The sequence below is a fragment of the Halichoeres trimaculatus genome, unplaced genomic scaffold, assembly GCF_033239565.1.
Source record: "Halichoeres trimaculatus isolate MK-OKI-2021-1 unplaced genomic scaffold, fHalTri1.1 fHalTri1_scaffold_24, whole genome shotgun sequence".
In the NCBI taxonomy this organism is placed as follows: domain Eukaryota; kingdom Metazoa; phylum Chordata; class Actinopteri; order Labriformes; family Labridae; genus Halichoeres; species Halichoeres trimaculatus.
The window spans coordinates 5,768,888-5,786,164 of NW_027437202.1; the positions used below are offsets into that span (position 1 = coordinate 5,768,888).

General features: G+C 42.8%; 1 protein-coding gene across 1 annotated transcript in view; it reads right to left on the reverse strand.

Moving 5' to 3' along the window:
• Nucleotides 1-15,603, reverse strand: part of filip1l (filamin A interacting protein 1-like) — a 43,907-nt gene extending 28,304 nt beyond the window's left edge. Inside the window, exon 1 of the mRNA XM_074664237.1 lies at nt 12,892-15,603. The gene's annotated coding sequence lies outside the window, so the exon portion shown is untranslated. The remainder of the gene's footprint in view (nt 1-12,891) is intronic.
• Between the last annotated feature and the right edge of the window lie 1,674 nt (nt 15,604-17,277).

Genomic DNA, 17,277 nt, shown 5'->3' on the forward strand with positions numbered 1-17,277 from the left:
GTTCATAAAATAGTTCACAGAGGGGACGGGAAAATAGCTCTGGATCTGACGTATCTCCAAATCAATCCCTTACTGCCGCCGTGGGAGACGAGTAAATTACTTTGGAGATACTCAGGAAAGTGATGTCCCTGATTTCTGTGATTGTGTTATTAGTTTTTGGAAACTCTGAGACGAGGAGGCCAGGTTCTCACACACACTGTGGTGAGAAAATGCTGTTAACGCTGGTGAAAAGTGGGCTGATTTGTGCTTGTGTCATGATATAAATAATTTGTAGAGCTGCAGTTAAACTGCTTAACACCTTTCTTCCATTACGAACACGAGAAGATTAATAGAAAGAGATTTTTATGTGATGTTTAAACATAGATCTGAAAATTCAACATATTTTTAACGAGTGTTCGTTTAACGCCACTTTTCTCCACCATTAAGCTTCAAAATCCCATCAGTCTTTGTTGTTTAGCATCACAGTCCAAATCCAAATAAACACAGGGTGTTAATTGACTTTGGATGCAGACCAGGTTGAGTAAAAGAAGAAAAAAAAAAGTGCTGTTTGGAAATTTCCTCTGGGCCTTCCTGTGCTGGAGGAGGCAGGATCACCGGCTCTTAAAACGCCTGTGTGGGCGCATTTTTGCTCCATGACAGCGCCGTGTCGTCAGTTTGGAGAAGGTGTGAAAACGCAGTTGCCAGAACACGGAGTTAATTAGTCGACATGTGTTGCACGAGACCCCAGATAACCCTGAACGCCTCGGAGGAGGATTCAGGAAGATAAAATCAAGAGCGGTGATTTTAGATGAATTGTTTCCCTCAAATTTCAACAGAAACAAACATTCAGGGATTCTTCCTCTTTCTGTCGATAACAGCGAGAAGGAACATGTGTGACATGTGTAAAACTGCCCAGAGATGACTTATCCCCTCTTTGTCCTCTCACTAATCCCATCCAGCGAGTGTCAGGCGTTTGAATAAACTCCAGTCCTGTTTTATTACTCTGTGCCAGGAGGTGATGTTATTATGATTAACAGGTGCTCAGATCTTATGCAAGAAACTTGGCCGCTGAGCTCAGTTTGGGCAATAAAGACGACACACTGAAAAGGATCAGTCAAGCAGGAGCTCAGGAAAACACACAGAGAGGATTAATGAATTTGGTTAAAAGGCTGGATGACTTTTTATGTCAGGTATGCGTGTGTTTGTAGCTGGATGTGTGATGTGTGCAGGCAGAGGAGTTTTGAAAGGGACACATGAAAGCACAAAGAGCTGAGAACAGAGAGGTTTTTGTCTTATTTTCAGGAGAAAATGTCTCTTTAGACTAAGAATGAGCCACATTCACCTAACCAGTCCAGAAAAATGTTTTGTTTCAAGTTATTTAAAGACAAAAATGAGGTCTGAATTTCTTGAAACAAGTTTAAAAAATCAGCCAATGGAAGAAGAGAAAAGTTACTTGTATTAAGACATTATTCTAGTTTCAAGCAAATTTTTCTTGTACCATTGTCAGATTTTTTTTTTTACTTGTTAGAAGCAAATAATAAGACAGTTTTTACTCAAAATAAGACAAAAACACTTGATAAGATTTCAGTTTTTTTCAGTGTTAACGTAAAGATTTATTAAAAAATTTATTTTTTAAAGAATATAGATAGAAGAATATTTGATCCTTTGATCCTAGAATATTTGCTACTACCACCAAGATCTGCGCCCGCGGTTTTTTAATAAATAATAAATTTTTAAACTTTTACAACTTTTAACTGTTTAAACTTTACAAAAGTCTGTATTTGTATGCTACACTGTAAAAACTGAAATCGTATCAAGTGTTTTGTCTTATTCTAAGTAAAAACTGTCTTATTACACTTAATATGAGCCACATCCAACTTATCAGTCCAGAAAAATGTCTTATTTCAAGTTATTAAAAGAGAAAAATGAGGTCTGAATTGCTTGTAACAAGTAAACAAAATCTGCCAATGGAACTAGAAAGAAAATTTGCTTGAAACTACAATAATGTCTTAATACGAGAAACTTTTCTCTTGTTCCATTGGTAGATTTCTTTTGACTTGTTAAGAGCAACTAAGACCTAATTTTTGTCCTTAAAAACTTGAAACAAGACATTTTCTGGACTTGTCAGGTGAATGTGGCTCATATTAAGTCAAAAAAAGCATTTTCCAATTAAAATAAGAGAAAAACTCTTGATAAGTTTTCAGTTTTTTCCGGCTCTGACAGCTCTGAGATTCCTCTTTTTGCACCCTTAGTTGTGATGTAAGTCTCGTGCCTCCTTCTGCATGTGCTCAGTCCCTCAGCAGTGTTTTGGCTTCCCCTCTTGGAGGTGAATTTACAGTCAATGTTTGGACTTAAGCTCTGCAGCTTGACTCAAATCAGCGTTATTAATAAAAACAGCCTCGCTCATTCATTCATAAATTCTCCCCCTCGTTTCCCTCCGTCCCTCAGGACCTTCCATTACCTCGTGCTCTCATTAAGCAGCGAGGACAATGTCCGGAGCCAAGAGCAAAAGCTGTTACTGGAAACGGTTGGCAGTTTGGGCTCGTCTAGCCGGGACCACCAAGGCTTCCTCCACATCCAGCAGGTCAAAGGCTCATTCATTCACACTGGGTGAACTCACCGAGCCAACCAGTCAGTCATAACCGCTCTTAAAGCTCATCTATAACCGCCAACAAGTGCTTCATCCTGCATCTGAACTCTGCGTCTTAAAACTGTGGGAATGCACCTTTAAACACTCTCATCTACATCAGCGCTGAGCTTTTTTATTTTTTTTCAGTGATGACTTCACTTTTCATGTGAGCTGGAAGCTGCTCAGAGGCAGGCCCGTTAAAGTCAGAGAGGTGAAAGGTGAGGAAGCAGGTGTGCTACAAAAAAACACACCTCCTCACTCTTTTTCTCTCCCACACACACACTTACACATGCTCACGTAACACACGCATGCGTGCACACACACCCTCTCCACAAATTACAGAGTAAATTCCTGCAGGCTGACATCATGCGCCTGTCAGTGTGATTGAGGGGAGGAGACGCAGATCAAAAAGGGAGCGGAGAAAGGGAGCAGAGGGGAGGGGAAGGATGGAGGATGTGTAGGTAGTGTGCGGCCTACTGTACACAAAGTGTACACTAAATCACTATGTGCATTTGTTAGCCTTTTCATGATCCTGGTGTTTAGTCTCGGGGAGTCTAAAAGCAGTTTTCTGTCTCAGGGTGGTTTACGTTGGACATCAAAGGTTTTTAATCTACAGAAATCAAACTTACATCTTACAGTTTTTTCCATTGGTTCAGCTCATTTCTTAAAACAGAAATTACTTTCTCAAAGCCTCCATCAAATTGCAAATGCTTTTGTTCATTTTTGCGAATGGCAAAGTACAGGTAGCCTACAGTTAGCCAGTGGCGAACCAGAAAGTTAAGGATCTCTGATCCGTGCGGGACACAGGAGCCACCACACATCCACAGAGTCGTCTGCAGGTTGGACGTTCTCGCGGGATTTCTAAGGATCTCGATACTACAGGAAAAAATTACTCAGAAAAACAGGAAAAAATTAATCTGAAAACAGAAAAAATTACTCATAAACACAGAAATAATTATAACAAAAAACAAACCAATAAAAACAATATTAATCAGAAAAACAAAATTAATTACCACAAAAAAATTACTCATAAAAACAGAAATAATTATAACAAAAAAAAACCAATATAATAATTTTATCAAAAAACCAACCAATAAAAAAATATTAATCAGAAAAACAAAATTAATTACCACTAAAACATTACTTATAAACACAGAAATAATTGTAACAAAACAAACCAATAAAAAAAAATATTTATCAGAAAAACAAAATTAATTACCACAAAGAATTACTCATAAAAACAGAAATAATTATAACAAAAAATAAACCAATAAAAAAATATTGATCATAAAAACAAAATTAATTACCACAAAAAAACAAACCGAAGAATAAATTACTCTGAAAAAGAAATGGGCTGTAGGACTGTTTTGTCAAATGATCTTAGAGTTTTGAGGATGTAAAACTGTAAAGCAGAAGAGAAAAGTCCTTCATGATAGAGAAACAGTTTCACGAAACAAACTTTTTGTCTCAGAGTTGTGTGTTTTATGCATTTCCAGGGCTCTGGAGGTAACCACGTTTTGAATGCTTGTGTCGACTCAAAGTCAGGTGTGGATACATTTTTTTTCTCTGTAAGATTGCATCCACCTGCTGGCTGTGAAATCAAATATCAGGGAAGATATTTCACTGTTTTTCATAAGCATGACTTATTTGCATTTGTTGCATTAAAAACCTGCATTAAGACAGATAAGTCATGAACATAACCACTGCTTGATGTCTAAATGATAGACACAACCACTTTTTGTGAGTGAACACTTCTTGTTGAACTCCTCCGTATGTCCCAGCCTGATAGCTTCTCGTGTTTCCTCTCTAAGTGTTCCTGAACTGTGTTAAACACATTAGTTACACTCTGACAGATGGACTGTCAGGGAGCAAAGAGCAGCGTGCTGTGCTGGAGGGGTTACCAGCATCCAGCCAAACAAAAGAAAAGACTCCAGTGTTTACAAACAGCTGCAGGGTCGCCACGGCAACAGGTCGGGATCAGCGCTCCGGGCCTGGAGGTCGCATGAGGGATGCTTCGAGGATGGTCATTGTATTTTTTTCTTGCATGATGCAATCCAGGGAAATCTTTTCCCAGACTTTGAACTTTAAAATTTTATTCTTTAAGCATAAAAACATGACACAAGATCAACCTCTCTAAACTCGTCTCTAAGTTTAGCCCGGCCTCGATACATGCCGAACATGCAGAATATATTTAATATCCTGTATCGGCTTTCATCCGCTGGCAGGTGCTCCACGCTCAGTGTCATCAGACTGTAACCTTGTCTTCCTCGGAGCAGGTGATTATGAGAAAAAGAAGCTGGAGGGCGGATGGGGTTTGAGTTGGCCTGGAGCTGCTGGAGGGTTTTAATGTCAGAGCAAATGAGGGAGCAGGGTCAGAGGGTTCAGAGGAAGGAGGGCTGCTGGGTTTCCAGGGTGGCTTTGTGTCGTTGACTTGTCTTTTCAGTGAATCTCTGTTTTTAAAATGATCAGAGATTCGACTCTTCCTGATTTGATATCACCTCACTTCAGCATCTTTCTCTGATCTCTCTCCATCTAAAATGTGATCCTCTACGTCTGCTCCCCGTCTGCTGTGCCCAACATGACGGAGCACATCCAGACAGATCCGATGGTAGCAGGGTGTGAATATCTGAAACGGTCTGTCAGCTCGAGGGGCCACCGGGGAAGACGACAAATCACCTCCGAGCCCCAACATCCTGACACTCTGATCTTCTCTGCTCCATCCCAGACATGCCCCGCTTGGAAAAAACAGCAAATCAACATGACAACCGTCAGGTCAAAATAAAGTTTGACTGATCAGGAGGAGAGAAATATGGAGCAGGTTTGTTGACAGATGGGAGTGATGTTTCTATTAGCGCCAACTTTGTCTCAAGCTGCTGCTTCTTTTCGTGAGAAATGTGTGTTCCAGATCAGATTGGGTTGAATTTGATGACATTAAAGGCTCAAGGGTCTTAGCAGCATCCATCCAGCAGAGGGCGGCATTTTTCAACTTTTAGGGACTGACTCTTCTGCACTCATACTTTTTAATCCAACCATCTTCTGCAGGCTTAATCTGTGGATTTTCCCTTTATAGTAAAAAAGCATGCTTGGATTAATAATTCCTAACATGCATTCTGCAACCCCAGCCCGTCTCGTTGTTGTATCCTGCATGTTTACTGCATAATTGGATCAGAGACTTGCAGACAGCCTGAGACGACTCTCAGACAGTCATGCTGTCAGATAGTCGTTGTGGTTTTACAGTTGACAGAGCAGTGAATAAAAACCTGGCATGCCGTGTAGGAGATAAAAAACTTGGCTCTCCCGTTTCCCGAGAAGAAAAACTCTCTTAGCAGATTAGAAAGTCGGAGGGTTCATCAGCTGTTCAGCAGGATGTCACTTCGAGGTGATTTCACCAACTTCATCCTGGAGTTTAAGAAAAGAGCGCCTGCGACAAAAGCGTCAGTTTGCACTCACTCATTCATTAAGTGAAGCATCCCAGTCTGTCCATCCATCTGTGGGGAGACGGAGGATTGACAGAGGAGGATTAGAGGGTCACTGCATCCATCAGCTGCTGCACATGCTGCTACTTCACCCTCAGTGAGGAGCACAGACACAACTTAACAGACGTGCTGCTTCATTTTCAGGTTGTGTCTGATACCAAAAGTGCTGAATTCTGCATACACAAAGTGGAAATGTTTCTTCATCATCCCTTAAGCTAATGACTGCTGCGTCCTCGACTTTTTGGCTCGTAATCCAATCTGTCCAGTGGCCGACGAACCTCAGGCTAAAATTAGGGGTCATCCAATCCCCTGCACGGCAGAACTGCAGAGTTTATCTGAGACATTGCCCGGTGGTGTTGGAGCACGTCCTGCTGAGGAACTGTACTGTAGTTTGATGGTGTGTCCTCCTGAGAGCAGGGTTTCATTTATCAGGACTTTCCCTGCTGCGCGGAAGTCTTTCCTCAGAGCGTTAGCTCCTTTTTTATTCTGCTCTGGATTAATACATGTAAAGTGTGTCTTCTCTTGCTCATACTCTGCGATGTACTCTCTGTGGATCCAGCTTCCTCATTTACTTTATCAAAAGGCTTAACTTTCCCTCCATGCACAGTTTCCAAGCAACCTCCCCCTCAATTCGCTTTGTGATGAGTCACACCTCCAGATATTTACAAGTCAAATGTCTGCGCCGCAATTAGAGCGTCGACCTTATGACAGCGCCGCGCAGGGCAGGGAATAATGCACATCAGCAGATCAATCAGGGAAGGAGGTGTGTGATGAATTAACAAACAGGAAGCTGTGATCGCTTTGTAATGAGCAGGTTATTGGAGGAAGAGTGTGTGTGAGAGGACCCGAGGGGTTCGGTTGGCAGACTATTAACAGGGATCAGGATCTCATCATCCAGGAGCAGATGAGTTTCTGCAGAGTGAGTCAGGACTAACTGTGGACTTAAATCCTGTGCAAATTCAGTCTTGGCTAAAAGATCCAGACTAAAGGTTCAGCATTTGATATCCTGAGGTATAACGTCTTAAAATAACCCAAAAACATGATTTTACAGGTGATTCTTGATATTTAATTTTGAAAAGTCAAAGACAAAATTCAGGTAGAAAATAGCAATCAAAAACAGCATGTAAGGGTTTTTTTGGCCACATGATGGCAGCGTCAACAAGATGCAGAACAAAACTGGACATAATTAATCTCTAAATTGATGTAAGTGTTTGTTTTTCCCAAGAGAAACAGCTTCAGAATTAAACTAAGAAAACCAAAACAATGAGCTAATAGAGGCTAAAATGGTTAAAATGTGCGATATCAGCCTGAGCTTCAGCCCCGATATGAGAGCCTGATGATAATGCAGTTCCCTTCCTCCTCCCCTGGCTTTGTTAATATTCATCGACTGTGCTCCTTCCAAGCTGCAAAACAACATTTCTCTTTGAGCTGACTCATGTTTCTGTTGTTTAAAAACTCACTGATGCCTCACTTCTTTAAGCAGCGTTGCACTTTTGTTTTCCCTGACGGTAAACTTTGTCTCCTATCACTTTGGAGGATGAGTCATGAGCGGAGAGTCGGTGCATTTATGAGTGACTGGCAGCTCAGGAGTTGATTTCTGTGACTGTCCGTTTCTGCAAATATGGAGGAGAAAAGCTGAGGAGAAGAATTGAAGGTTGTTTTGAAATGAAAGCTGAGGACGAGCTGCCCAAACCGCAGTTTATCCTTCAGCACTTGGACGCAAACTGCGAGGCAGAGCTGTGGCTTTGGCCCCCCCTGCGTTGCCTATGAGTCATCTTGGCAGATGGGTGTAATGCACCCTCCTTCACCCTCACCGACACCGTGTGCCGCCGAGCCCTGGGCCTCATCCCAGCCGCGCTCCTGCCAAACACAATCCCACTCTGTAAAAAGTCACGCCAATTTGGGACATTTTCCAAATCTGTCCTGCACTGTGCGTGCTAAAGCAAGTAAATTACCTGTCAGACGCTGCAGCACTCACATTTCTCCTGTGTTCCTGCTCCTCTCCACATGCCCTGCTCCTCTTGAATAAGAGGCAGCGGCTGAAATGTTAGTGGGTCATCAGAAAATAGCCTGATAATTGACCCTGTCATCTGGCGTATGCAGAAGTCAAAGCCGGGCTGAGCCCAGAGTCTGTTTCTGTAGCGACAGCAAACACACAGAGGAGCAACAATGGAGGATGGAGCTGAAAGAGAGGGGACTCGCAGCAGGGCTTCTGATTTTTTTTTTATCTGCAGTGCATTTTTAGCATCAAGCTGCCACCTGTGTCGCTTTATCCAATCATGTTACATATGCCAAGAATTTCACAACCAAAGGTGATGCCGGGGTGGGGATGCAAAGCAGGAATAGCAGCGGGATGTTAGCTGGTTCATGCTGAGGCTGGAATGACAGAGGGCTCTGTAAAGATTTCTTTTACATAATGTGGCCACAAAGAGAGCAACGATGATCTCTACAGCTCACTCAGCTCCAGAAAGTGGAAGATTTCTCTTGTGCACATCAGATTTCCTGCAAGAAAATCACGTTTGATGCATTTGTTTGCATCTTGTGCATGCGTTCATGCATGACTCCTTTTGACTTTTACGACCAGCAGACGTGAACTTTGTGGTGTTAATGTGTGTCGTGGTCATCCTTTCTGCTGCATCATGGAAAAGCGTTAGCTGCGTCACTGGGTGGGCGCAGGAATCTGTCCCTCTCCGTATATTTAACACAGAACATCGGCTCTAAATACAGAAAAGGTTATGACGCACCTGCAGATCCAGGCAATGTCGAAGACTTACGTGAATAAATAGGGTCCTTGCTTGGAGACTCTCTAGCGCCACCTAGGCACACATAAATAGCCCTAGCGACCTGTAGGAATGTCGTAGAGAAATCAAACCAACGCCAAAATGTTTGTCTCATTGCGACGCACCATATACGATTTTGCTGCATTTTTACCCTTTCTGCAAAAATTATCTCCTCTGAAACCATAAGTGGTATCACCTTGAAAATCACTCACATGACAGATTAGACCCTGCTTTACAAAAGCTCTTATGGAAGTTGTCATTTCGGACACGGTTTCCGAATGGCGAGTCCTCAAAGATGGTAAACCTCACAGAAGCCCTTTCAGCTCCTTCCATTAAAATGCATAGGTTTGGAGCCTCCACTTGCGCAGGCTTACACATTTGAGCCTCTAGACAGAAAAGTAAAAGTCGCACAGCTTTGAAAGTGACACAAATGGATTCCTGACAAAATTTCCTACAAAAAAATCATATTTTGACACAAATTTGGTCAAGATTCTGGCCTATATGACGAGTTGTTTGTAAGCTTTTGTGAATTTGGATCCTCCCTCTGCTGCAGTAGTTCCGTGATGATGTCACACACTCATGAGGAGTTCCGTGCAGCTGGTCATGTGACCCAGCAGAGGGAATAATACATGGAACACCAACACCATCTAATCTCCTTATTGGTGCAGCAGTGAGTGGAAAGTCCTCTCCTCCATTAAGTGAGATCTTTTTATCGCGGCTGTAACTCGAACGTTAAGTTTCACAGCTTTTACTGCGAGCGTTGTAATTGTGAAATGGTCTGTGTCTTGTCTGCAGGATTGAGAGGATTTTTCAAGAGATTATGAGATGCAGAGCTGAGGGTTCGTGAAGCGTTTACCTTCTCCCTGAGTGCCAGCTTATCTAAATATATACGACAACTTTTTCCTGTCTCTTCTCAAACGGAGATGGAGGGAAGTCTTCAGGGAGGAGGCACAGATTTGCTTCTTATTGTCCTGCTTCTCTCTGCTTCTCTTGTGTTGAGAAATTTCAAAGCAGAGCCTCCAAACGTGACAAAGGATTCAATCTGAGCTCTCTGAACACGTAAAATCCAATAACCGGTGTTGCATTTTCACTTTCCACATAACGTCCCCCCTGCTGACAGCTCTGAACGCAGCACAAGCAGCCATCCATCACTGATGCTGCTGGGTGTCCTGGTGCAGCTACAAGCGTTACTCACTTCAACACTTCCACAGATACGAGCAGTGGCTGCAAAACACAGAGGAGCAGCACAGTCCGGCTCAGGCTTACAGAGATATGTGTGTGAATTATTCATGCAGCTAAGGTTGAATGTTTCTGCAGTCGTGCACTTCAGGAGGAAGGTTGGCGAGGGTTTTTATACCATTAAATGATCCATCTGAATGAAAAGGCATCCCAGGCCAAACTCTAACCGTCTCTGATCTGTTTTTTTAAAGCTCACAAGATGAGATTTACTCTTGCCGTAGCGTGCCGTGCAGCACGAAGCTCCCCTCATTGATGAATCAAACACCTTCAGCCAAACCGCCTAATCCTGACTGCAGCTGGTGGAGCTCAAGGAACCAGGAGGTTCGCCTTAACGCGTGTCTGCTTTAATGATCTCTGTCCCACTGCCCTCAATCTGTCACTCACACCTGAGAGGAAGATCAAGAAAGATCGAGGAAGTTTGAGGAAGTTGGAGGAAGTTTGAGGAAGTTGGAGGAAGCTGGGAGTCTGAACGCTTCATGTTCAAAGTGATGACGTGTGAGATTTTAACCTAGTTTTAGGAAGACTTCATGTTTCAGGGGTTTACGGCAACTCCCCTGACCCCCACGGTCGCATTTAACCCCAAACTTTCTGCTCAGCCTCAGTCTGCCGTCTTCTCTCCAGCTTATGGCAGATTAGCAGCACCAGAAGGCTCGCGGCCCTGTGCGTCCCCACCGTACGTCCTTAAACAGATTAACCTGTCACTGCTGGTCACGTGACCCAGCACGGAGACTTTTTAAAGCTGCATCTGGAGAGCGGAGGGGTGTCCTTCTGTCAACCCAAATATTTACTCTCAGGAGGGGAGGAATACCTCGACACCTGTCGCTAGGGCTTGAGTTTAGTGTCCTAAAACATGCAGAAAAACACTGCAAAAACTGAAACTTTAACGAGTGTTTTTGTCTTATTTTCAGTAGAAAATGTCTTTTTAGGCGTATTATGAGACACATTCACCTGTGTTTTTGTCTTATTTTAAGTAAAAATTGTCTTATTACACTTGGTATAAGCCACATTCACTTGGCTTGTCCAGAAAATGTCTTGTTTTTAGTTATTTTAGGACAAAAATTGACTATTATAATTATTTATTTCTTTGGAGCAATTCTTATCAGAACATTTTTAGTTCAGTATGTTATTGTCTGATACTTTATTCCATTTTTTTTAATTTGCTCATATATTTGGATATAGTTCTTATCGTTTTACAATTAATTATTTTAGGCTTAATTTTAATCTTTTATCATACTTTTACTTACTTTAAATATATTTTTAGTCTCTTATTTAGATGTTTCTTAGTTTTATTGCTTTGCCTTTTCTTGTGTTTGTTGTTATATATAAATATATTTTTTGATTTAGCTTCAGTGGTTGTGCATTAGTCTCCAAATCCTCTTAACTTCTTACCAACCATTCATTACAGTTACAGTATCATACTACTTAGTACTATGATTGTCATTATTTATGTATATGTATATATGAGTACACAAATACCAGTTATAAATGGTTTGTCTTTATGTAAAGTACTTTGAGCTGCAACTTGACTTTGTATGAAATGTGCTTTAGAAATAAACTTTGATTGATTGATTGAACAAGAAAAAAAATTTACTTGAAACTAGAATAAAGTCTCTGGCAGATTTTTTTTACTTGTTACAAGCAATTCAGACCTAATTTTTGTCTTTAAATAACTTGAAATAAGACATTTTTCTGGACTGGTCAGGTGAATGTGGCTCATATTATGTCTCAAAAGAAATTTTCTACTGAGAATGAGACAAAAACACTTCATAAGATTTCAGTTTTTTTTAACAGTGAAGAATCTTTGAGCTGCTTTGACTCCACGTGTATGTGGACGTCATGGAAATCTGGAGGGACATGTACCAGCAGCAGGATGTGTAAAAGTCTCAGTTTCACTGTTAAAACCCGTCACTGACGCCGTGTTTTCCTCCTTCTGTGAATCTGTTTCCAAACTGAGACACAAGCCCAGGCCTTGTAACCCGACCCCCCCTCCCTTCAGATACTGTATGACACCGCTGCAGCCTCTCATGGACACGCTGCCCTTTGGAAATTCCCTCGCTGCAACCAATACGCCCCACGCCGCTACACCAGCGTCCGAGTATCCCCGGATGAGTTATCTCCGCGGCTTTGATGTGGTGGGCAAATCCACCGGCGAGGCCGTATCCTGTTCTGCTACGCTCAGCACATCCAATTCAACAAGCAGGAGTGATGCGTTGTGAGCTCCAAAACATGCAAAACCATGTGCAGCGCGGGATAAACTCAGCTCTATCAAATTTAATCTGCGTGGATTAAACGGAGCACCTCATGCTCCTTAGAGCTCCAGGTAGTCTTTAATCTCTATATCTGTCTAATTAGCAGGAAAGCTGCCACACTGCAGATTACAGCGCGCTCAGTAAGTGTCCCGTTAATCCACTGGAGATAAAGGTTTTAGTGCAGCTGCATGGTGGAGCTATTGTTCCAGAGAAAAACTTGACAAATCTTCATAATCTGAGATGCAACTTGGAGGATCCTGCACAAAATGAGAAGAATCCAGTCCTCGAAATGAGGCGAAAAGTTTGTTCACATGATGCATGACTAACGAGATACGTGCAGCATTTTTCAATCTGAGAATCTGATTTATTCCTGAACGTTTTGCGTACACACAGTCCGATCTGGATCCCCTCCAGGAGCCAAAACGCTGACGAAAGCTCAGCGCTGTAAGATGCAACCTCATTTTCCATCACAGTAAAAGAGATTAATATTACCCCTGTCACACACACACTCTCACACACACACAGCGTCAAAGTCTTACCTCGTGCAGCAGATCTTCAGCCCTGTGTGCTCTGCCTCTGCAGTGCCGCTGGCTGTGCTTTCAGATGAAGCCGTATCCTCAGTGTGAAAATCCGCTCCCCCTCCGGGTTTTTCCTCCCCTCGTCCGCCGCGTCCTCAGCTGGCCCCCCTCGTACAATCCAGGTGGTCTGATAGGTGGCAGAGAAGGAGAAGGAGCGAGCGTCTGGAGCTGGGGACTGTAAAGACAGACTGTGTGTGTAGATGTGTGTGTGTGTAGATGTGTGTGTGTGAGACAGACAGAGCAGAGGGGGGAGAGACACGACCTGCCATGCAGCAGATATCAGCCCTGTTGCAGTTAAATTTAAACCACCCTCCCTTCTGACACCTTGAGCCTCTCTCCTCCCTCTCTCTCTCTCTCTCTCACACACACACACACACACACACATCACCATATGGCTCTTGACAGAAGACTGAGCCCTTGGGAGTCTGTGCCTGTCCGTGAGAAGAGACAGCGCGGTTAGAGTGGGGGTCTACGGTCAATATTTAGAGAAGCAACAGATTGGAAAATGAGTCAGGCATAACTAGGCGGAATATTCCTTTTTTCTCCTTTGAAGCCTCTAGTGTCACAGATGTGAGTTGGAAACCCACCTGCAGAATCTTTATAAAAAATGTTGCATTCCTCCTTTAACATCACCAGATCAATAATAATAGTCCTGGAGTGATTATAGGCCGCACTGCTCCTGAAGTGTATCTGTTACAGCAGCCACAATCCCTGCACCCATTTCTGACATTTCCCACATTAGGAGCAGATTCTTTATGAAAACCCTCATGCTGGGTGTTTAAAACTTCTTAAATCAAACAAAAAAACAGAGCTCATGAGCTCACAGGGAGACAGAGCAGCAGTTAAAGGATACAGGATGTGCAAATGTACATCAGTTGTGATTTCTGATTCCTTTAATCTGCTAAATCTGGAGCAAACTTTGAGCTAACGTTGGTGTGTCTCTTGTGTCTCTGCAGGAAAGGTGTGGAGCTGGAGTGGATGAACCACTTCTTCATTTTCATGTGAGTAACTTAGAAGTTTCAAAGTCAACCTTCTGTTGTAGGAACAGTGTGGGAACATAGCAGGCCCTGGAGCGCCCAAACATGCACAAAACACATCGTCACGTCTGGATATTTTGCTCGTCCTGTGCAGAGGCATGCAGTAACGTTAGACCGGTCACTCCTCACAAACATCTGAAAATGAACCTCACTGACAGCTCTGAGAGCGGCACGGCAGGCCTAGAAGTTTCCAACCAACCGTCTCTCATCACTGTGAGAGTGTGTGTTGTTCTTTGTTTGGTGAGATAGATGCTGAGTAATTGAGTAAAAGTTTCACTTTGTGTGTCTCAGTTGGACTAGAGGCCATGTTTCTTCCAGTTTCCTGTCAGATCAGAGCCCGCTCTCCATCCTCTTCCTCAGCAGGGTGCTGTTATATCAGCCCCTTTATGACCCGCCCGCTGTGCCCGTTCAGTACACTACATGTCAGAGCAGCTGTAAACGACTCTTTCTGGAGTTTTTACAGGACACACAGGCTGGTGTGTGTGTTTCTGTCTTCTGTTGAAGCATGTTAAATATTGTTCAAATGGACTCCAGCTTCACTGAACCCTCTCTGTCTGAGGAGTTGTTGGTTTGCAGAAGATGAGAAGTAAAATGTTAGAACCCCAAAGCCACGCAAACGTTTTGTCACACAGAAAAGCCACACTCCCTGACCTCTTCCTCCTTCCTCTCTCCCTGCTCGGCATCATGGGAGCGGGCGGTTTAAAAACAGAGGTATTTACGACTCAGCACTCTGCTCTAGAGTTCCTGGAGCTCCACAAACATGTGGGACTGGCAGGGTGACACCGACGGCTCAGGTTAAAGATAGACCGGGTTTTGGTTGGCTGTTCTGGCTATTTTGTATCAGGGTCCATGTGCCTGTCTGCACACCTGCCCCTGTGTCTCTGTGTGAGAAACTTCATGACAATAATAAAGAAATGATCACACACATCAGCTCTTTAAGAAACTCCATCACACAGAGTTGTGTTAACGTCAGGAGAGTGTTCAGAAGTTGACACAGCTTTTGTTTAATGACTAATTTAGTTTTTAAGGTGCTGTTTTAGAAAGTGAGTGGAGTACAAGTTGTCAGAAGCCCTTAAAAGTCAACACAAGAAAGCACAAGTATATGTCGCCATCTAGTGGATAAAAAAATAACTGCAGACAGATACAGCAGTGTGATAACTGTCAGCACCAAGCTGCCTTCTTTATGTGTTATTGTATGAATTAAAGACACAAGAATTTAAGAAGAGTATCAGGACATCTGAAAAGAAGGAGAGAGACATAAAAGAAGCAGTTTCAGTCCAGAAATTCAGATTTAGTTCAGTTTATGGAAGAAAGGTTGCAGTTACAGTTGTTGTCCACAGGAGGGCAGAAATCTCATCATTTTCTAATTCTTAAAAATGCAAAATTCACACTTTGACCACACGAGGGCGTGAAATTAGCATTTTTCAAATCTTAATATGCAAAGTTTTTAAGATACAGAGCCAGAAGCTGTAGAAGCTGCATCTTATTAAGATGTTCATAAATCATGAATTAGCTCTTTTTTCCTGTGTCTTTTTCTGCACATTTGTCCTGTTTGTCATGTTTTTTCACTTTTTTTTTACATCCTCTGACTCATCTTTGTCTCCTCTTTCATTCTCTTTGCTCTCTTAGACATTAAGTTCAGAGTTGGCCGAGGCCAGAGACGAAACCAAGAAGACAAAGAATGATGTACTGCATGCAGAGAACGTGAAATCGGGCCGAGAAAAATACAAAACCGTGTTACAGCCTCACTGTGTTTCCTGTAAGTGCATGTTCAACTTCTGTATTCACCAAAAAATAAAAAGACAAAAAATTATTCATTGCCTCCAGTCTCTCTCTGTCACTCGTGCCGGATGGGAAGAGCTCCCCTCCCTCCTCCCATCCTCTCGACCTTCCAATACCCAGCCAATCAGCAATCAGTCATGGCATCGCAATCTGTCACCTCCTCCTGATTGGTTCTCATGTTGAGCCAATCATAGAAGGGCGACGGCCGAGCGTTCCGAGGGCCTGGGCTGTGCCAGCAACTGGGGCTTGGGGACTCCTGTAAACAAGGTAAAAGGATACTTAGGATTAAAATGAACAAAAGAGATGGTAAATAAAAAAAGAGTACATTTTAAACCAGTGTTACTTTAAAAATATGTCCGCCTTACTTTAAGCATTGATGTATAAAACAGTTTTGTTTACAAAATTAATCATTAGAAAAGTAACTTCTGGAGCTTCTAAAGTCGATGCTACATTCAAAGCTAAAGCTAGTGGTTTTAAAGGAATGATAATAACGTTTGAGCTAGTATAATTTAACAGTGAAGTTTTCGTCGTGATTCAGCATCGCAGAGCAGCCAGCCGTTGCTATGGTTACCCTGGTAACCCGTGACAACAATGGCGCCGTGAGGACTATCCTGAAGGACTCAATATCCCATGAGCACTCGCTCTTCCTTTTGTGTGAACGTCACTCTTATGGCGTGCTTTTGTTTTGTAGCATGAATGGATGTGGGATCATCTTTTTAACTCGACTTTTCTTTGTTTCAGACATCTCCTCCCAGGATGCAAAGCGACGAGGTAATGTATCTATTTACATTTTGCTCATGTTTGAAAGGTGACAGCTGTCAAACTTTGTAAACTGGGTTAATACCGTAGTTTAGTACCAGACCACCCCGGCCTGTTGCGCTAGCACATGTCGCTAAGTTATAACGTAGAAAAACAGGCGTTAATGCAAATGTTTGGTAGACAATGCTGCTGATACTCCAGGTGCTCCAGGCTGAGCACAAATATCCTCTGCTGTCTTTAAGTAGAGAGAGTAGAAGTCAAATATAAACAGGAATGGTCACATGTGGGTTCAACTCAGAAATAATCAGAGATCCAAAGGAGCAGTGCATCATGGGAGGTGATTCAGAGGGGAACATTGCAATATCCTTTATGTGATTTTATTTTGGCTGATATTTCCAGGTAATGCTGTCCTCTGTCACCTGGAAGCAGAGAAGAAGAAGAGGAGGAGGAGGAGATGATGATGATGTGTTTCAGTATCCTGTGAGAACACAAGAGCAGACACAGATGTGAGTGATTTCTAAAAATAATCATATATGTGCATGTCACTACTCAGTTTTTGATATGATCTTCTGCGTTCAGGTGGTGAGACGACAGAGATGCCAGGCGTCTACGCTCCAGGAGAGTATGACCTGGCGGGGTTTTGTGTGGGAGCGGTGGAGCATGGAGCCCTGCTGCCCCGGCTGGAGGACATCAACGCTGGGGACATGCTGATCGAGGTGGCCTCCTCTGGGGTTCACAGCAACGGCTTCAGCTTGGTGTCTTTGAGAAG